Source organism: Dermacentor variabilis, chromosome 4 (genome assembly GCF_050947875.1).
Source record: "Dermacentor variabilis isolate Ectoservices chromosome 4, ASM5094787v1, whole genome shotgun sequence".
Lineage (NCBI taxonomy): Eukaryota > Metazoa > Arthropoda > Arachnida > Ixodida > Ixodidae > Dermacentor > Dermacentor variabilis.
The window spans coordinates 142,104,477-142,126,880 of NC_134571.1; the positions used below are offsets into that span (position 1 = coordinate 142,104,477).

The 22,404-nt window shown below is 47.2% G+C and overlaps 2 non-coding genes across 2 annotated transcripts; one reads left to right on the forward strand and one right to left on the reverse strand.

The window, feature by feature from the left end:
- Positions 1–11,381: 11,381 nt before the first annotated feature.
- TRNAG-GCC (transfer RNA glycine (anticodon GCC)) lies at positions 11,382–11,452 on the forward strand. The gene has a single exon. It is a non-coding gene; the product is annotated as a tRNA-Gly (tRNA).
- Positions 11,453–21,907: 10,455 nt separating this feature from the next.
- Positions 21,908–21,978, reverse strand: TRNAG-GCC (transfer RNA glycine (anticodon GCC)). The gene has a single exon. It is a non-coding gene; the product is annotated as a tRNA-Gly (tRNA).
- Between the last annotated feature and the right edge of the window lie 426 nt (positions 21,979–22,404).

Here is a 22,404-nt window from a genome sequence, read left to right on the forward strand (position 1 = left end):
CATCAACCGTTACAACAACACGAAGATGCGGTTGAAACATGCGTTCCACCGGACGTGATGCAAGTACGTCATTAATCGCATGAAAGCTGTGTTCAGTATCCCGATCCCAGACAAAGGCTTATCCTTGCCTTAGAAGTTTCCTTAGCGGTTCCACTAAGACGGCATACTGCGATATAAATTTTGCATAATGTCCCGTGAGGCCCAGAAATGAATGTAGAGACTTTTTGTCATTAAGCTGTGGTGCCTCCACAATTGCCTTGATTTTGCTATGCATCGGCGAAATGCCATTTGCGGAAATTTCATGTCATGGGAAAGTTAATTCTGGGACACTGAATACGCACTTGTGGTTAAGCGGCATGCCCGCATTACTTATTCTGGACAGTTTGCAAGTTTATATCGTGGTCACGTTGAGTCTGACCCCACACAAGAACATCATCAAGGTCGCACAATGTGCCTGGACAATTTTTTAAAACAGACGACAATATCTGCTAAAAAGCGGAAGGAGCAGATGCCAATTTGAAACACACACGCTTAAAGCGAAAGAGACCGCCATGAGTGATGAATGTAGTATCTCACGGTTTTCCTCAGGAAATAAAACCTGATGATAAGCGGACTGTAAGTCCAACTTACTGAAGACAGTAGCACCAGTGAGTCGATGCAACAGTTCGTCAGCCCTCGGCAGTGGAAAGGCGTTGATCACGATAGCCTTGTTGGATTTCCTGAGATCGACGCAAAGTCGAATGTAATTGTCTTTCTTCCGAACCACGACGAGCGGAGAAATTCACTCGAACGCCGAGACTCGTTCGATGATATCAATTGATTCCAACCGTTGCAGTTCGGTGGAGACACGCTCACGGAGGACCAGAGGTAGAGGACGCCGTTTGGCTGAGACTGGTTGCACTGAAGCGTGAAGACGAACCTCGTGGATGAAGCTCTTTACAAGTCCCAATTGTCCTGAGAACGGATGGGCGAACTCTGCTGGAGCGTTGTGCGTTAGAGACGAAAGCTGAACGTTTGGGTCGGCTGGAACTCCTGATACTTGTTGACATGTGGGCGAAGACCCTTGAATGTCAATACCCAAACCTTGAATGGCGTCTAGGCCCAGAAGAGAAGTGCCTTGGTTCGTGACGTGAAATGTCGCTGCTGCAGCCTTGTTACGGTACTGGAAGAGCACGGAGAAATGTCCTGAATGCAATATTTCTTGCTGCGAATAATTATTCAATCGGCTCGAAGGAGACAAGGGAAAACCCTTGGAATTTTCTTCGTACATGGGGTGGTTTATCAGCGACACTGTAGCTCCTGTATCCACGAGCAGTCTGAGTGGAGTATGAATGAATGAATGTGTGGTGTTTATTGGCGCGAGGGCCAGGTATGGCCAAAGAGCGCCATGCCCCTGGGAATGAGTTCGCAGTGTAGTCATGTGTTCTATGAAATTGGTGTGACGTGGCTGTAAAATGGCCTAGAAATAGTCGCTCTAAAGAGCGTAAAATCTATGTGTAATAAGGTTATCGCTGTGACAAATGACATGTACTACGAGTATTAATATGCATTGCGAATAGATGATATCATATACAAAATATGTCAGATGCTAAATTTGGCTACATCGCCACTGTCTCTTTAGAACCCTTGAAACATGAGGGCCTAGAGGCATGTGCTAAACAAAACAACTATCACAGCAGCATCCTCTGGAAAGAGGATGCGCTACGAATTTAATGGACTTATAACCTGTAGCATAACATCATTCAAGAAACCGAGGACTGTTTTGGTGTTAAAGAGTGGTTCTTGACCAAGAAACAGCCAGGTGATAAGGGATGCAACAGCGGTATGAAAAAGGAAAATGTTTCTTTCTCTCAGCTTCGGCCTCCCGACACTCCAAAAGGACGTGAAGGACGGTCAGCCTTTCATCACATCTATCCCAGGTTGGAGGTTCATTCCCAGTAAGTAGAAAATTGTGAGTACCAAATGTGTGTCCTATGCTGAGACGACAGAATATGACATCTGTTCGGCATGACTTTGTTGTGGAAGGCCAGAAACCTAACTGTGGCTTTATCACGTGCAGGTTATTATTTGTTTCTGCGTCCCGCATGCATTGCCAGTAGTTTCGCAGTTTCTTTCGTAAGAGAGGCCTCAGATCTGTAACAGGGGCAGCAGCGATATGATTAACAGCTTGGGATGCGATTGACTTGTCAATCTCGTCCACCAGAACGTTACCCTCGATGCCCCTATGGCCAGTTACCCAACATATAATGATATGCTGATTAAATAGATACGCTTTACACAGGTAGGAATAGAGTTCAGTAAGCACTGGATTTTTGTTCTTACAGAGTGACATCAAGGCCTTCACGACGCTTAGGGAGTCTGTATATATGACTGCTTTTTGGAGTTTTGATTTCCTTACGTGCTTCACAGCCGACAATAGTGCGTAGGGCTCGGCCGTAAAGATACTTGTTTCCGTATGGAGTACATCGGATTCCGAGAAGGATGGAGCGATGGCTGCATAGGACACCCCGGCATGTGACTTGGAAGCGTCTGTGTAGAACTCTGCACGAGTGTTTGTACTGAAGTTCTAGGAAACGCATTCGGATTTCGACCTCTGGTGCGTGCTTTGTAACTACTAGAAATGATATGTCACATCCTACCAGCTGCCACTCCCAAGGAGGTAACAGCTTGGTTGGATGCATTAAGCGATGCTCGAGGAGCGGGACATGCATTTCATCACTAAGCTCCCTCACACGCAGCGAGAAAGGCTGTCTTCCAGAGGGACGATTGCGGAAAAGTGTAGCACACGTCATATAGGCAGCGGTATTAAAACATAGATGTTCATGATTAGGGTGTATTCTGAGAAAATATATGAGGTGGATGTATGTTCTCTGCAAGAGGAGTGACCACTGAGGGCGATCAGGGAGTTGGGGGAAGGAACTAGCCATAAAGATATGTTGAGATTTCAGCAGCAACGCCAGCCACCCACCATGGAGTACTACAAGGGCCATGAAATAGGTCCTGCAAACGCCAGCTGTACGTTACCACACTAACTGAATATACCTAGGTAGGCTACTCACACAGGGTTAACCATCGCTGCCTAGAAAATGGGAAGCGATGCAGAAGAGAGAAGACAGGAAAGGTTAAAAGTGAGAGAGAAAAGCGAGGATTGCAGAGGAGGATAGGAAAAGGCAACTACTGATTTCCCCTGTATGGGTCAGTCCGGAGGTGTCGTCTACGTGAAGCCGAGGCCAAGGGGGTGTGTTGCCTTCGGCGAGGGGCCTTAAAGGTCCAAACACTCACTATCGGCTCAATCCCCAGGGTCCCCTTTTCCCCGGACATGGCTAAGCGGCGCACGGTTAGACGCAGGAGGGTCCAACCCTCATGTGCTCGGGTACGTTGTGTCGCAACACACGAAATGCCTGCGGCTGCAAACACCCCTGCGGGCGTTTGATTGGGGTATTCGCAATGAGGAATACAACGTAAATTATTGCCGAACGGGAATTCGGTGCTTGAATTGAAAGCACATACGAGACTGAAGTGGCTGATTCTGTCTCAGCGGTCGATGAAACAAAGTGGGCTCGAGTAGGGGGCTGTCGATGCGTTCGGTTCCTCGAACGGCAAACTGTAGCGCAATGTCCCATTTTTCCGCACGCCCAGCAGGTAACGTGCTTAGCCAGACAGCCTGAATCTGATGCTATGTGGTGAGGTGAAGCACGTATCGGTAGCAATAGACTGCGATGTCTGAAGTGGTTTCGAGGAGTTCAGACAGGCGCCATGTTTGCCGGCCTCCCCAGGTCGCGACCTTCCGCCATGCCATCGGGTGCCATCTTGAACGCGCTGGGTCGAGGGAGAAGGCTAGCCGGGACCACCATCTTGCCTACCCGGGCGAGGAAAGTGACGGTTGTCGGCGCCATCTTGGTGTTGCGTCGAGACGCGATGGACGTGCGCGCCTTTGAAAACTTCAATCTCCTTCTGAACATGCTCCACGCTTCGTCCGATTTCCTCGGCCTTCTTGAGCGTGAGGGACGGTCCTTTGTAGAGTAACTTCTCTCATATTCTTGCTGATGCGAAGCCGTGCAAGAGTTGGTCACGAAGGGACTCGTCGTGCCAAGCGCCAAACGCACAAGCAGGCGCTAGCCTTTGTAATGCGGTGACGAAGTCCTGGGAGGTTTCCTCGGGTCGTTGTTTCCTGTCCCTGAAGATAATACGATGTACGAGGGGATTTGTGCCTTATTAACGCGATAGCGTTAAGGAGCTCGTGTCGCAGAAAAGCCGGTGTCGTCGGCGTCGGCGTCGGTGTCGGCGTCGGCGTCCGCGGCGTTGGCCGTGAGCGATAAATCACGGCAGGCACTTCATAAATAAAAAGCAACTTCCAAGATGGGCTGGGTGGGAATCGAACCAGGGTCTCCGGAGTCTGAGACGGAGACGTTACCACTGAGCCACGAGTTCGATGCTTCAAAGCGGTACAAAAGCGCCTCTAGTGAACGCGGTGTTGCCTTAGATACGCGGTGTTTCTAAGGCTCAGGCGTGCGTCGCTTGCTCAGGCGCACATTTCGTTGTCACGCCGAACGCTGCGTTGCTCGACGCTCACCGCGTCCGATGCGTTGCGCGTAGTCGCTGCGCCGTAGCCCATTGTCTTACACCCCTTGGCGGGTCGACGGGAACGCTGTCGCGTTCCAGTCTTGAAGGCGAAGCTTAAGCGTCCTCCAATTTTTGATAATGTCGGTCGAAGATGCGAAGAATGTCTTCGAATGTTGCAGTTCTCAGGTCCGTTTGCGACGCCAGGTCATAGTAGGGACGCTGCCCCTCAAAGCCTAAATTACTCAGTAAAATGACTTTCTTCCGCTCGTCTTGTAGTGCCTCCCTTCCGGTCACCTGGAGAAATGTGCAAAAAGAACGTTTCCAAGTCACCCACGGTACCGAAGGAGTACCGCGTAGGAGTACCGAAGGACGCCATGCTGGGCTCCGAGAACAAACGCGGGGGAGTTGAGGTTGATGGAGCAGAAGTAGACGCAGCTGTAGCGTCTTGCATGCCGGAAGCTGCATAGGAGCAGTAGTAGAACGGCGAAGGCAAGTAGCAAGCAAAACAAACGGCTTACCTCGTCGCCAGTTTGTGGTAGCTTCGACGGGGTGACCGGACGGCGTGAGGCCTAACCGGCGCGATGCTCCGCAAAAGAAAAGCCGGATGGCTCAAGTCAGGGACCAGACAACGAAGGCGTTTATTCCGTTGAGGGGAAGGGAAATACAGCAGAGTACACTTACAGCGTTAGGCACGGAGGAGGGCTAGCGGCTATAAACATTCGAAACCGAAACTGGATACCGAAACAGGATATCAGACGTGCCATCTAGAACGCTGGCCGTCGTCTGCTCTTTAGCTTCATTGCAAATGACAAAAGTATAAGGAGCAGCTCTACAAGGCTTTTGCGCTGGTTTACATGTACACGGCACATTTACTACTCGTTTGCCGAGCTTAAAATTAATCAGTTGGTATTGAACAAGTATACTTATAAAAAATGCATTTATCGCAACCATTACAAACCTGGGGCCGAGAACACGGTCGAAACAGGAAGGGTACAAAAATACTTCATTCATCGTTTTAAATAAATACTCTTGCTATTAAATAGCATAAAATTTATATCTTTTGTTTTGTGTTTTCACAAACTTATTTTCAAGAATCTAATAGGCTTTTTTTCATTTTTACGTTTCTTTTGCAAGCCTGCAGTCTCGCCAGTTCGCGCAAGGCGTTCCGTGCGAGTTTTCCGCCATGGAGCCCAGCGGGGTGACATCGGAATGCGATCCTTCGTTGCTGAACGAGCCTCGTGTCGCCTCGACGTCCACACCACCAAGGAGCCTCGATAAGAAGAACAAGAGTGGCCACATCCCGAATAGCAATTCACGCAACATGATCTCCCACTGCTACACGTATTGGCGTAACAGGGAGCCTGTACTCAGCGTCGAGGACACGACCAAGTTTGTCGCCGAGCTGCACGGTGTCAGCCAAAGCACAGGCCCACGAAATGCGGAGAAAAGAAGACGCAGCACGAAGTATGACAGCTTCACGTTACGCGCTTAGGTCACGTGCGCACGATTTCTTTCGCCGCAACGAGACACCGACGGTCGAGAAGATAACTAACGAGTTCTCGAAGCGTATGGATCTCCGATCACTGAAGCGGTGTACTGTGCGTCGCCTGCTTGTTGAGATCGGATGCAAGCACGAGAAGAGAAGCAGCGATTTATTTATGTATTCGTTTATTTATTTACTTATACTGCAGCCCAATATAGGGCTATAGCAGGAGTGGGAACATTATACGCGGAACAATTCGCTGCTTATCGACCGGGACGACATCGCTGAATGGCGGAATCCCTACCTTCGTGACGTGCAGCGCTACCGGGCGGAAGGCCGCCAGATATTTTTGCTGGACGAGACATGGGTGACTGCGGTGCACACTCGGTCAGTTGTGTGGACAGACACCGTGGTGCAGAAGCGCGGACGCCTGTACGCTCGAGCAAATGGCCTGTTGACGGGTCTGAAACAACCTTCTGGAAAAGGCCAGCGTCTAATTGTGACGCACGTTGGCAGCGGAGATGGCTTCGTCGACGGCTGCTTGGATGTATTCCGAGACCAATAAACAGGCGACTACCACGAAGAAATGGACGGCAATCACTTGGAGGGATAGTCTTATGACGTTCTGCAGAAGTTGCCAGCTGGTAGTGACATTGTTTTGGACCATGCACCTTACCATACCCGGCGAGAAGAGAAATTGCCGACGACCGCTTGGAAGAAGAAAAAAAGTACAGGAGTGGCTGAAAAGCAAGAACATCAACACAATGAAAGGATGGTGAAAAAGCAGCTGCTTGAGTTGGTTGCATCTGTAAAGTCACGCTCTCTGATCTACATCGTGGACAATGCAGCTGAAGGGGCCCGTTGCATTGTACTCAGGCTCCCACCGTACCCCTACGAATTTAATCCTGTCGAGCTCGTGTGGGCAAAGGTGAAAAATGGTACCGCTGCGGATAATAGAGTCTTCAAAGTGTCCCCGGTCGGAGACGCTTTGAGAGCAAATATCAAGCACGTTACGGCGGAAGACTGGAGGAAGAACATTCACGACGGGATGGACCTGGGGGCAAAGTTCTGGCTTGACACGTCTCGAAGTGACCACATCCAACCCATCATTATCCAAATGCGTGGATATGACACTGAAGAAAGCGACTCCGACTGCTAGCTGTCCGGCAATGAGCCACTCGACGAAGCGTAACAGCTTCTTTTACCGAAAGAACATCCGTTATTAGGGCTACCAAAATTTTGCTGGTAGGTTCGCAGCAGCCAACCATCCTCCCGTGGCCTCTCAAATAAATAAGCACTTCATTTGGTGGCATATCCCTTTTAATGGAAGCTCAATTCTGAAAAAGCAATCTCCTGCACAGATCGTGCTCAATTTAAGTACTGACATGGAAACATGCTTAAATGCTGGAACATGTGAACGCAAACACAGTTATTAACCCTCAATAACTGTGTGGGGCCCAAAATGCTCATTCAGACAGCCACTCTCCAGCGTGACACGGAAAAGCAGTAGTCAACGCGAAATTGACAGCCACTCTTAGCAGCCTGCACGCCAAAGCACATTCACGTGGTTGCATTGTTTATTTCGGTTATCTGGCTCAGGCAAATAATGCGAATAAGAGAACAATTATAAAACATCGTTATCTTAGTGAGGTCCAAAATGCTTACTAGGGCAGCCATTCCCGAGTTGACGGGCCCTATGGTGAAGTAGCAGCAGAGGTGGCGAAATTGACCGCCAACGTCAGCAGCCTGCATGTGGAAAGGAAAACAATAGCTGTCGTGTTGGAGCCATCGTCAAGGTGTACGTGGCCCTAAAGGCCAATACATGCAGCCAAGCAATAACAAAAACACACCGTCGGCTCGGTTTAATCCACCGCACAGTCACTGTTAATTTCATTAAGCCACTAGAACAAATAAGAGCAATGCATCATGCCCCTGTTAGGCGGCCGTCTTCCAGGTAGTTGTGCTGCCCCTACTGTTCTTTTCAACCTGTTGAGATTAATCATGCCAATGTGAGAAGGCCCAAAATACTCTATTGGACAGCCACCATCGAGCATGACGGGCCCTATGATGAAATAACAGTAGTCGGGGCACGCTTGAAAGGCACATTTAGTAGTCTGCACTTCAAAGCGAAGTCATGTCGAAGCCATTGTTGGTGAAACCGCAGTAGTCAACGCGAAATTGACAGCCACTGTTGGCAGGTTGCACGCCAATGCATATTCATGTGGTTGCATTGTTTATGCTGAATATTTGGCTCAGGCAAGTAACGCGAATAAAATAACGATTATCAACATCATTAGCTTAGTGAGGCCCAAAATACTCATTCGGGTAGCTATTAATAGCTACCCGAAGTCGAGGGCACGCTTGAAAGGCACCATTAGCAGTCTGCACTTCAATGCGCAGTCATGTCACAGCCATTGTTGGTGAAACAGAGGTAATCAACGCGAAATTGACAACCACTGTTGGCAGCTTGCATGTGAAAGCATAAGTATGTGGTTGCATTGTTTATTTTCTTTATCTGGCTCAGGCACGTAATGCGAATAAGATAACAATTATCAAACATCATTAGTTTAGTGAGGCCCAGGAAACTCATTTGGGCAACCACCGTCGAGGTTGGTGGGCCCCTTGGTGAAATAGCAGCAGTCAGGGGCACGCTTGAAGAAACCTTTAGCAGTCTGCATTTCAAAGCACAGCCATGCCTATCCATTGTAGGTGAAAGAACAGTAGTCAACGCGAAATTGACAGCCACTGTTAGCAGCTTGCATGCCAAAGCATAATTATGTGGCTGCATTGTTCATTTTGGTAATCTGGTTCACGCAAGTAATACGAATAAGAGAACAATTATCAAACATCATTAGCTTAGTGAGGCTCAAAATACTCATTTCGGTAGATATTAATAGCAGTAGTCGAGGGCACGCTTGAAAGGCACTGTTAGAAGTCTGCACTTCAAATCGCAGTCATGCCGTAGCCATTGTTTAATTTGTTTATCTGACTGGGCAAGTAGCACGAATGCAAGCACAATTATTCACCTTGAATAGCTCTGCTACCATTGTTTGTATAAAAATGATTAGTAAAGTTGAATGTTTTATTAAGGCATTTTTAAAATTTTCAAGCCGTTGGCATAGCGACGGCCAGATTCAGACAATGTCATTGATGAAATAATAAATGGTGAAAGCTGCAAAAGCTCTCCGTGCACTGCTTTACTGGGCTTCATTCAGGGAAAACTATCTTTGTAAGGAGGAAAGCGTCAGACAGGGAATGACACGCCAGTGCACAATGTTATTCGCGTTGAAAATTTGTACCAGGATATGTGATGGGCAGCGAAACCGTCTGTTTACTAAGACTGGAAGCGGGGGAAATGCAGCAACATAGCAAGGTGCTGTTTCACAACATGGCATTCTTTCATGTGCATGTCTGGCGAGCAGCCGCATGCACTGATGCATAAACTAACATGAGTAAGAGGCAAAGTTACTCTGAAACCCACGTGACGCTTTTAATAAAATGTATCTGAAACCCTTCAGTTTTCGTCATCATCATAATCATCAGCCTATTTTATGTCCGCTGCTGGGACGAATGCCTATGTGTATTTATTTCAAGCGCATATGCTGTACATGGGCATAATGTTGCAGTTGAAGTGTTAACTTGTTAATCAAACACATTCTGCAAAGATGCAGTAGGAATTTGGTTTGGAGTTGATCCATTTCCTGACTACAGTTTATAGTATCGCAGCGAGAAATGTTTTAGTGGAAGCTGGAGAGATTTGGGCAGTTTAAGCATATCGACTGCACAAAGCACTGATGACACCTTTTCACCTTCCCCGCAATGCACTCACATCATCTGCCTTTTCCATAAACAACACCAAGCACAAAAGATCAAAATTCCATTACCCTTTCACCGACGCAGTACGTGCTGCTTCTCAAGCAGGCATCGAAGCAATCCTGGTATACGCGGCTGCATGCATTGGCCTTGCATGATACTTGTCCTATGCATTGTTGGGGTGCACATATTGCAAACATTTCTTTTTGCAGTGCTCAAGTATAAGGACACACTGACTCAAACATGACTGAGCTGTGTCATGTTTCCTTCAGTGCGTCAGCGTTCTTGAGTGCTGCACGAGCGATTTATCCCCAACTAGCCCATAAGACGCCTGCACTTATGAATACTGTGAATTTGTACTGAACTGGATTCACATGCCGAATAGAACAGCACACTGTCAGCTGAAACGGACGGCGTGGCTGATGAAGCACGTACTTCCCATTTTTCGGCTACTAGTGTCTTTCGCTTTCGAAAGTTATGTATGCAATTGGAAACAGCGCAGAGCTCGCACGTTAAACTTGAGTCACCTGAGACCACACGAAACACGCCGCGGTTCACCACCCGAAGTTCCACACGGTCCATTCACCAAAGCACACAACACACGAAGTCAGGAGTGCCATATATTAAATCGCTGCTGCGCCAAACGGACCTAAAAATTCATTTCCTTCGACAGAGTTTTTCAGCTGGGCTCGTTCACTCGCCAGTTAACATTGGCGGTAGGCGAGTGCTTATTATCCAGACTGCGGAGTTCGAAAGCATGATTCTATTCGTTTCGAGCGCGACAAAATACATATACACCAAGCACAGACGTGGCGGATATCGGGATTCGGTTGGATGTTTTAGAAGACGATCGCATTGAGACCGGTGGAACTCAGTGGGCAGGTTGAAGTTGTCGGCGGCGCTCGAAGTCGGTTCGGATCCGCGTCGGACTGCCGCAATTAATTTACGGTCGTCGGTCATGTCGTTGTCGGCCTACTACCACAGCACTGTCTTTCAGGAACAGTGTCACGCGCGTCGTGCGTCCAAAGAACTCGGACGATCGTTGGTGTCGGCGACTTCGCATGGGCGGCCATCATAGGCATATCAGCCGGAGGCCTTGCAGCTCAGCACAATGTGTTGGCGGGCTAGTTGGTGCGGATCCATAAATACTTCGTTTAGCGCAAAACAACGGACACAAGAAAAGGCGCCTTGTCCTGTCGCCTTTTCTTGTGTCCGTTGTTTTGCGCTAAACGAAGTATTTATGAAAGGCCTTGCAGCCTCCAATTGGTTGACGCCGGCGACGCATCGCAGTTTCTGATTGGTGCACGCCGGCGCAGCGTCGCCATGCGTCGGCGACATTTCTAGCATCGGCAGTCGACAAAATCTGTGCGCGTCGTCACGCTTCGCCCTGTTCCCGACCGACGCTTTCGACGCATTGGCGCATGCCGGAGCTCGCCGACGCGTGCCTTTATATGTATTGAGCCGGACGATGGACAGCGCCCCCGTACTACTCCGCGAAAGCATCTGCGTTAGTAACCCGTCAGCGTCGGTGGTTCAGTGGTAGAATACTCGCCTGCCACGCGGGTGGCCCGGGTTCGATTCCCGGCCGACGCAGGTTTTTTTTTTTTCTTTTTTGCTAAAGGAAAATTAAAATAACAAAGGAAATAAACAGCTTCGCTGTTATGTGTTTGACGATTAAGATTGACCAGAAATTAAAACAAAATAAAAGGCAGACGATTACGGTACGTCCTAATGCAAAACATGAGCGCAGCTGAGTGCGTGTTTTCCATCTCGCGATATACTGAGTCAAATAATTTGAGACCGAGACTGCTCGCGGCCATCGTCTTCATCTCCTTCCACAGCTGGCTCCGATGCCGCTCATCATGCCAGCGTTCTCGCACAGCACCCTCCCTATGCGAGAGCGCTGACAGCACTGGCCCACTACCAGTCGGTGCGCTGATTTCCGCGGTATCGCAAATTATTTGCTGCGATATATCGCGAAATGAAAACACATATTCAGCTGCGCTCAAGTTTTGAATTAGGACGTATCGTGATCGTCGGGCATTTATTTTGTTTTACTTTCTGGTCGATCTTAATCGTCAAATACACAACAGTGAAGCTTTTTATTTTCTTCGTTTTAGTTGTTCTTTAACAACAGCAACAACAAAAAAAAAAAAAACCTTGCGTCGGCCGGGAATCGAACCCGGGCCACCCGCGTGGCAGGCGAGTATTCTACCACTGAACCAACGACTTTTTTTTTTCTTTATTTCCTCGTTACAGAAATGCCATGCGAATACATTGTGAAAAGAGAATCAGCTTAGCTTATGCTGACTCTCTAAAATTAAAATCGCTTGAATTTAGCCAACTCATCGAACAGCGGCAACCAATCGGGCGGTTCTTTCTGGGCTTTGTACACTTCACGCATGTAGACGACACTTTCAATAAAGTTTTCTCGCACAGAATGGGCATTCACATCAGCATGACATACCGACATTCTTGTGGACCATATACTATGGAGGCTCAGCAGCATAATAAGGTCATATGGAATATCGTTATTGCCTGTGTCTAAGTATCTGATACCACGTGGAGTTATTGGTAATGCTTTCTTTAATGTTCGTTGTAAGATGTCCCAATGAAAAAAGGGATCCCAACAGTCAATGAAGACGTGATCGACAGTCTCTGGTTTTTTACACAATATACAATCGGTGGTCCACGGCACATATATTCCCTTGTCGGCCAGCCAAGTCTTTACAGGCAAGGTATTTGTGTGGAGTTTGAAGAAGAATGATTTTACCGATGGTTTCACAGGCATTCTTTTGACCCTTTTGAGGACATCATCGCCTGAACCTCCATAGTATGCTAACCTATACATTGGAACTGGCATTAATGAGTCTATCATATCATGGTACAATTTCTTTCTTTTGACGGAACTTAAATATTCTAGCGAGAATCGAACACTAAGCATACGGAAAGATAACACTACTTCCTGAAGGAAACCTTTCACTGGAGGGGATTCAACATTGGAACACGAAACAATGAAGTCAGGTAACAGATTACCTAATCGCACTTGTGTCATGTTGCGCAAAAATGGATCACTGTGGTTCCGCAAGAACATAAACCGCGATACAATCTGGCGCACAAATAGGTGTGACAGTCCAAGACCACCGCTGCGAACTGATCTGAACAGATTAGAGCGGCTGCAGCGTTCCCAAGTTGAGTTCCAAATGAACACAGCGAACACTCGATGCAGTTTCTGTACATTCACTCGCGACATGAATAGCGCTTGTAGTATGTACCATATTTTTGCAACCAGAAAAATGTTGCACACAGTGGAGCGCGCGAACATTGAGAGATTGCGCCCTTGACCACTGAACCACCGACGCCGACGGGTTTCTAACACACATGCTTTCCCGGAGTAGCACAGGGGCGCTGCCGATCGTCCGGCTCAATACATATGTAGGTCACTGAGCCGGCGAGCGCGTGTTCGCGAACGCATGCCTCGCCGTGCGCAGGGAGCGACACTGGAGGAACAAAGGCTTCTCTGGTCGCGCCAAAACGCAGCTTGAGGAATTGTTCAACAAGAATGGAGCTCATGCACACCGTATCGCTCGTCCACACATTTCAAGACAATTTCATGTTATGTATTGCTGCTTACGACGAGCGCCTGCGAAGTGTAAAGGGGAAAGCTGGAATCGCCGCACTGCGGTATTCCAATTGGGGGCCGTTGAGAAGGAGAACAGAATGGTGGAACAGTAGCACCAAACGAATCGAAACTATTGTATTTCTCACTTTTTTTGAGGCAGCCGTTTCAACCCGAGGGAGACGTGGATTAAAGTGACCATCGGATGACGCGAAGACCAACGCCGTTACGTGCAAGACTACCAACGCGACGATGGAGAGCTTGTAAAGTTCGACGCTGACTACAATACGGCGTGGCTGCTCGGCAGGGCCGCTTCGAAGGCAAAGATACGAGAAGCAATGGTGCTCGAGAGAGGTACTGTGAGTATTGACGTCAGCTCGGTGGACTGCTTTAAATACTTTTGTGCCATTCACTAAAGCGACGGGGAAAAGAAGGGCCGAGTAACGTTGACGAAGGTTGCGAAGGTTGTGGGTTCGGTTCCCACCTGCGGCTAGTTGTTTTTTCATCCACTTTAATTTCCATTAATTTATCGTTTCTTCGTTTCATTTATTAAGTCCAAGTAATTTCCCCCATGTTGTCCTTGGTGTCAGTGTTTGTTGGCTTCTTATGATATTGACACCGACAGTCACTCATCTCCCTTCATGTACACAACAAGCAACAAGAACAACAGTCGCAGCTGATAGCCGCCCTTTAGCAGCTAATGCAAAACAAGTAATGCCGTCCGAGTGAAACTCCAAGGCGGAGTATTTTTGACGGGTCGTCAAGAGCTCAAAGGACGTGATTGTTTTATGAGCACGCTTGCGACTGTAATTATTGGAATAGTCACACCGAAAAAAGCTCATAACTTGCGCCTGTTTCTTTTCAGAAACGCTAAAAATTGGCATGATCTCCGCAACTTGGATCGAGTACGTCCCCGAGTGATGGAACAAGTGGAGCCAGAGATTTGTGTAATAAAACTTTTAGCATATAAAACATTCATCTGACCCATTCTAGAATACGCTGCGGTTGTTTGGGATCCGCACACACAAATCAACATCACTAAAAATGAGAAAGTCCAAAGAAAATCAGCAAGGTTTATTTTCAATTCGTACAGATGGCGGTCATCCCCATCATCTCTTCTAGAAGCTGCAGAACTGGGAAAGCGATATCATATAACCTTAACCCCTACTTATAACATTAACAACCAGTCTCTATCATTCGTGTCTACGTACAAATATTCTGGAGTTGTAATAACATGAGATCTTAGGTGGAATGGACATGTAACATACATTTATAATAAAGGAATGAAGAAACTATGCTTTTTAAGGCGCTCAATGGGAAACGCTTCACCTGAAATAAAACGTTTAGCATATAAAACATTCATCTGACCCATTCTAGAATACGCTGCGGTTGTTTGGGATCCGCACACACAAATCAACATCACTAAAAATGAGAAAGTCCAAAGAAAATCAGCAAGGGTTTATTTTCAATTCGTACAGATGGCGGTCATCCCCATCATCTGTTCTAGAAGCTGCAGAACTGGGAAACCTTGCAATTAAGCGTTACCGGGACAGAATGAAATTTTTCTTTTTACTCTATAACAGTCAATCGGGAATAGATAAAACATTATGTATTCTACCGGCTAGCCACCGCTGCGCGCCCTCTTATAACAACAAAAAATTTAGAGATTTTTCATGTAGGACCTACTCATTTAAAAATCCCCTTTTCCCGCGCATGATTTCCGAATAGAACGCACTACCTGCCACAACTGTTGACTGTGCAACCGTTACATCCTTTCTTTCTGCACTTTGTGAATAAACTATTGCGTTCATCCCTCGTCTCTACCCGTCAAATCATGATTGTGGAAACGTTTCTCCTATGCTGTTTGTTATGCAGATTCTTATTCAGGGTCTGCTACCTTTTTTGATCTTATTTCATACTTGGGTTTTGATCCAAATGCCCACTTCTACCTAAGGCCTGGTAAAAAGGCTGGCAGTACTTGTAAAAAAATATATTATGAGCACTGTGGAAGCAGCCTTCTCGATTATTAAGGCGATAGCTTCAAGTGCCTCATGGGTCGAAAAATGCGTTGTCCGGCACTATCGAAATATTAACCATCCGTCGTTATCACACCAAAATTGATGGTGCCACAATTAATGGTCGAACCCACGACCTCTGGTTTTAATTAGAACAAAGTTAATTAAGGCACCCGATTAATTATATATGGGGTTCTACGTGCCAAAACCACTTGCTGATTATGAGACACGCCGTCTGGGGGACTCCAGAAATTTCGACCACCTGGGGTTCTTTAACGTGCACTTAAATCTAAGTACACGGGTGTTTTCGCCCCCATCGAAATGGGGCCGCCGCGGCCGGGATTCGATCCCGCGACCTCGTGCTCAGCAGCCCAAAACTATAGCCACTGAGCAACCACGGCGGGTTTAGGCACTCGAACCCACGAACTTTTGCGGGAGTCAAACCCTCCAACCTCCGGTGGCACCCAAATAAATGGCACCAACATTGGTGGTGCCAGAATTGATGGTCGAAACCACGATCATAGGTGGGAGTCAAACCCACGTCCTTTGGTGTTAATGAAGGACAAGTTTTTAAGGAATATTTAGTTAACATAGAGCTAATCAAGACACTCGAACCCACGACCTCTGGTGGCAGAAAAGAATAGGAAGTAACAACGCATTCCAATGAGAAGGGCAAGTAATTTAATGAATGCCTCGTGAGTGCACAGGCTTTCGCCTTCATCCTCTTTAGCGTACGCTAAAAGGAATTTCGATTTTTTCTTGAGAAACGGAAGTTGCTTCAGTTGGCTGACCCAAAACTTCCGGAGACCTCAATGGGGCCTGTCTTCATGCTAGGAATGAGCACGCATTGTCGAAGGCAGTTCCGAGCTAGACAGCTGAGACGCGCAAAAGAAATTCGTCACAGCTTCAAATGCATCGTCATATAGCAACCTGTATATGAGGGCCCGCATGAAACCTTCATTTCAAAGGCTCTCATAGCAACGCTACGCGCGCGCTTTTGATGTACGATCTGGACCAGGTGCTTCTAGTCCTTATGATACGGCAGCATGGACTAGATCAAGGACCCAACGCTCCATCCCGCAATATCCACATGCAGTTGTTTATCTTGTGAAATGTAACATTCCACACGCAAATATGGTCAATGGCATTGATGTGGACGTCTTAGATGGCGCGGGAGCATAGAGCCGCATAAAGTCACATTTGCTACCAGAAGGTAAGATTCGCAGAGACAGTAATCGAAGTGCACAGCTACGGTTGCAAGACTAGATTTCTGCAGGATTCAATAAACCATTGCAATGGTTTATGGGTTACAACTTTAGGGACCTGAAACTTGACATCAATGCTGTAGTCATCAAGGACGTTGAATTCCCTTTAAAGCTGTCAAGACCGCACGTGAAGAGCCTGAAGGTTCAACATCTCTTGGAGAGACGAGCTCGATTCGACAGTATAGCAGCCCTTGTTGCAAGCGACAAGCCCCTCCGTGTAGTCGAAACGTCAGAACATTATCCAACCGCCTATGCAAACCTTATTTGCATCGGAACCTACCTATCTGCAACATCGGTGATCGAGGTGCCCTTTAAGCTAAGACACCCCAGTTGTTCGCAGGAAGCCTACGTGACGAATGGACTCGAATAAATTGATGAAGTAAAATAAGCATGCGTGGTGGTGCGCGGTGGCGTGGCACGCATGGACAGCGCGTGTCGAGATTCGGTTGCGGACGGCTCGGCAGAAAGAGCTCTGATCGGCGAAGACCTGGTAGAATGTGTCCCAGGATGATTGAGGGGCCTACCGGCGCCCGCCTTGGCGCCGGCCTGTTCACGGACACAGCCGGGTCGCAGCCCACACACAAGCCGCGGGTACCATTGGGCCCAAAGAAGGGCTCCGGCGGCTGACGGTCCGCCCTGTTGGCCGTGCCTGCGGTAGCGCCTGAGGCCCGCCGCCGCAACTTTAGAGCGCTGCAGCTCGAGTGGACGCCCGCACTGCTTTCGGCGCCACTGCGCTCGCAGCCCCTCGAGCCAGCAGAGGGGTAGTCGTGCCCACCCGGTGCCAGAGCGGGGACAGCCGACGGTACCCGTACAAAGTCTACGTACCGTGAGTGAACCACCGCGAGACTTCGCACGTGATAGTCGGCTATCAAGTGAAAACGGACACGGGGGATAGCCAAGTATACCGCGTATGCACGGACGGTTTGGATAGGCTAACGGAGCTTTCTCTTTATATGCTTAAGTGTTCTATGCATCGTTTTGTTGTGAGTCTAAGTGACATATGTGATCAGAACTTGAACGAGATAAAGACAATGTCTGTGCTCCACGCTCTCCTCACTGTGTTGAGCCCCTGGGCCCACTGACCTTTCTATCACACCCAATAGCCTTTATTAGGAAATAAAATATGGCTGAAAATGAGCTTCAGCAAATGCTGAGCGCTGCAATAACAATGTCGCCAAAGTAGGCATTCGACTCTCCCATTAAAGCAGCCTGGAAGGAAGAAGGATCGCTTAGACTTTGCACTGACTGTCGGCTTACTAAAGGAAACATTTCCCCTTTCCACTGTAGTGAATTGATGATGTTGTAAACTAAGCCTAAGGCTGCAATGGTTTTCAGGAACTTATCTGGCAGTTACCTATTCAAGAGAAACGCAAGCAATACACGGCTTTTGTCACGCGTGTACGAACGCAACAGGCTACCATTTGCGTGGAAGAATTCTGGAGCATTGTTTCAGAAAAAGATGAACGGAGTCTTGGGACATTTGACTCGTGCTGATTACAATGTCTATATTTTATGTATTAAGTTATTCATGATACCTTACAGGCCCACTGAAGTGCATTGAGTAAGGGGGGCAACAGTGTCGATAGAACATAAAATAGTTAGCATCATAGAAAAAGGTAACAAAGAAAAGGTTACAAAGAGTATAGTAGAACATCATTATGCAGTGTTATCAAAGAGCGTATAGGTTATGACGAAAAGTTTCGCGGTTTGACATGGATGCGATGTGGTCCGGAAGATTGTTCCCATGTGCAATAGTGCGAGGCAGTGATGATAATTTAAATGCCTGCGTTTGACCATGAATACGCATCAAACTGAGCGTGTTGTGAAGGCGTCGTGGCGTGCGCACAAGTGCATGAATCGGTAGATGGTGAGATCTTTAGGCGAAAGCCTTATATGCCCCATGAAGCGGAAAACTCTGCGAGCGTCCGGAGTTAACATCGTATCGCAAGAAAACCCACGTGACCAAAAGATGACGGCACATTCCCGGCGCTATACTTGCTGCGGATCGCACTGTGAAACCCCGCGGTGAACAGCCACGGCGTCGGACAGACGCCGTGGCCCCCTCCCAAAATTGGTATAAAATGCATTAAAGTCGATTAAAGTTCGTACAAATTAGAGGAAGGTGGATCAAGGTGGGCATAAGGTTGGTACGGATTAGAGCAAGGGGGATTAAGGTAGTTTTAATTTAACGCTATAACTTAGACAAATCCTGATGCTTTCGCATTCAAACCTCGTAAGGATAGTGACAAGTTTATTGATGTAAATGTACCTGTGGAACAGACGCAGAAGAGCGTTCACGCGGTGAGTTTCTAATGACTGAAGTTAAATGTCTTTTTTATTCGGGTAGTGGTAGAAAGATGGCCGTATTTATTCGAGATGAATCTGGCTGCTCTATCCTAGAAAGCTTCCGACATGCTGATGCGGTACTCCTGATATGGGGACCACCTGGATGAATCGAATTATAGTTGCGGACCAACATAGCTTAGAAATGCCAATTTCCGCACATTAGAAGGCGTGTTCTGCAAGTTTCTACGCAGACAACCAGGGTACTTGGAAGCTTTTGAAGAAATGCATGCTACAGGCGTAGCCCTGGAAAGATCAGGCGTAATGTGGGCGCCAAGATATTTGTACGATGGGCTAGCTATTACAAAACATGGCGTTATCTATCGAATAGTGAAACACTGGATTAGTGCGTGATGATGTGTGTTGATAATACAATTGTACACGCTAGCTCTGAAGAACGTGAAGTTCATCTGCAAGTACTGGATGCATTAAGTAAGGCGAAGCCGAAGGTCAACTCAAAGAGCGAGTTCTTTCAGAGGAGTGCCATTTTCTCAGGAAGAACGTTCGACAGTCACCACGAAGAGCGCTAAAAAAGAATCGCTCAAGAGAACTTCAAGTCTGACTAAGCCGCACAACTTGCACTCTCTGAAATTGTTTCTCGGTCTTGCAAGACATTTCAGGGCATTTACTGAGCATTTAGCGTCTACAACAAGGCGTTCGCTTATGCAGTAATTAAGACGTCCCATTTATATGGAGTGAATTGACTGCAAACGTCCGTACCAAGAACTTGTGAAAGCTATTTCTAGTGAACGTATATTAGTGCTGCCAGGCTTCAGTAGCGCATTTGAGCTCTGCAGTGATGTATCACTCAGTGGCGCAGGTGCACTTTTATACCAGCGAGATTAATCTAAAACACCTGGTCGTAAACTAACTCTAATAGGATATTACCCTTATATGTTCAGCAAAGCCGAGGAAAATTATAACACGACAGAGCGAAAACCACTGGGAGTCGTGGTGGCACTAAGATATATGCTTTCGCAGCTACCTTGAAGGTCGACATAAACTATTCACAGACCACCAGGCCATTACTCCCCTTCTTAAGTTGGGCCGACGAAATACGGCAGTACGCCATCGGTGTGGGACATCAGCCAGGAGACAAACTTCTTCACGTTGGCGCCTTGTCCCTTTAAGAGCAGGTCCTAAGCAACGACATAAATGAGAGGATGCAAGTGACGAGCATATTTTAGAGTACAGAAGAAGTTAAATTGAAGGATGAGAAGCACCTAGTACCAGAAACAAGCCACCAGGAAATTCTCTACATTTACCATCACAGCCCTGAATGTTGAGGACACGACGAGTGTTTGAAAGTGTACATAAATATTGTCCAGTGTTTTACCTTAAAAAATATATATGTACACTTATGCTAAGACAAATCATCAGCGTCAACTTTTCTCAAAATCTAATCATTGAACAAGAGGAAAACAGATCCCCATTCCTATGGCACTCAAAAATATCGTTCGAAGTGCTGCATCTCGATTTCGAGAAAGTATATAAGAAAGTGGAGAAAGTATACGAAAAACTTAAGCTTTTCTGGTTGCAGTCGACGAGTGCATCAGAATGGCCACCGCAAAGCCAGGAAAAGAGGATGCCAATGCGGTTATTTCAATGATGCAGCGAGATATCTTGAAGCACTCAAAAATAATAGTCTCAGATAACGGACCAGCTTTCAGAAGTGAGAATACAAGAGCTTGGGCGGAAGGGAAAGGATCACATCGACTTTTGCCACGCCATACCATCTCGAAGGCAATGCCTTAACAGAGCGTCTTATCTGTGACGTGAGGATGTACATAGGCTTGTACTTGAGCTTCTAGGGCAGCTGGCAATGTGCTCTGGAGGCATCTGTAAGACCCCACAATCGCGCATACGCATCTGGCCTTGGTTGCACTCCTGTCTTTGTTTCATACGGAAACAGTCCTTGGCTACCGGCATATCATTATTTTGGAATAGCTGACGAAATATTGATTCACGAAACACCAAATATTCAAGAGCAACAAGTCAAATACAAGCGATGGATGAAAAAAAAATTTGATGCTAGACATTGTGCCAAAGTTCCCGATGTTGAGCCAGGGAAAGTTGTTCCAGTACGAGAGAAGCTAATTGGATCCAAATTCCTATTTACTGGTCTTTATATCCACGACCAATAAGGCGGTGAAATAGCAAGGCGTTCTGCCGTCATTATATACGGAAGAAATAGGGAAAGAAACTGAGGCCACCGCAATAGGAAATGGCCTTTTATATTAAATTATGGGGTTTTACGATCCAAAACCACTCTCTGATTATGAGGCACGCCGTAGTGGGAGACTCTGAAAATTTGGACCACCTGGGGTTCTTTAACGTGCACCTAAATCTAAGTACACAGGTGTTTTCGCATTTCGCCCCCATCGAAATGCGGCCGCCGTTGTCGGGATTCACTCCCGAGACTCCGTGCTTAGCAACCCAACACCATAGCCACTAAGCAACCACGGCGGGTGATGTCCTTTTATATTACCCAAGGCGATGTGAAAAAGGAGCAGCGGGTAATGTGAAGTGTCCAGACAACCAATACAGAATACATGGGAAAAGAGGAGAAAAAGGGATAAAACGCTGCTGCACTGTCATCGTCTGATCATCGTCTTTAACCTAACACTTGCAGCAAGGCTGTTAGGTTCATCTTTAGGGTGTATTTACATGTATATCTTAATTTTCAAGCACATATAAATGTAAGATTGCCGTCATAACTTTTTTTATACCCCTAAAGAAAGTCGACAGGAAGCTCATTTCATTTTTGTAGTCTTACATAAAAAAAAAAAATGGAGAAAAAAAAAACTGCGTCGGCCGGGAATCGAACCCGGGCCACCCGCGTGGCAGGCGAGTATTCTACCACTGAACCACCGACGCCGACAGAATATAAACGCTGATGCTTCCCTGGAATAGCGTGGGGGCGCTGCCCCTCGTCCGGCTCATTGTAGGTCATTGAGCCGGCGAGCGCGTGTTCGCTAGAGAAACAAAGGCTTGTTTGGTCGCGCGAAACGTAGTTTGAGCAATTGTTGAAAAAAAGAATAGAGCTCATGCATATGGCATCGCTTGCCTGCACATTCCAAGACAATTTCTTCTGCGTTACTACTTTAATTTCAATTCTGAGGTTTTGCGTGCCTAAAGCACGATTTGATTATGAGGCACACCGTAGGGAGGGACTCGGGATTAATCTTGACCACCAGGGGATCGTTAACGTGCTCCCATTGCACGGGATACTGGAATTTTTGCATTACACCTCGATCGAAATGCGGCCGCTAGCAACGCTAGACGATAGCCACTAAGCCACCG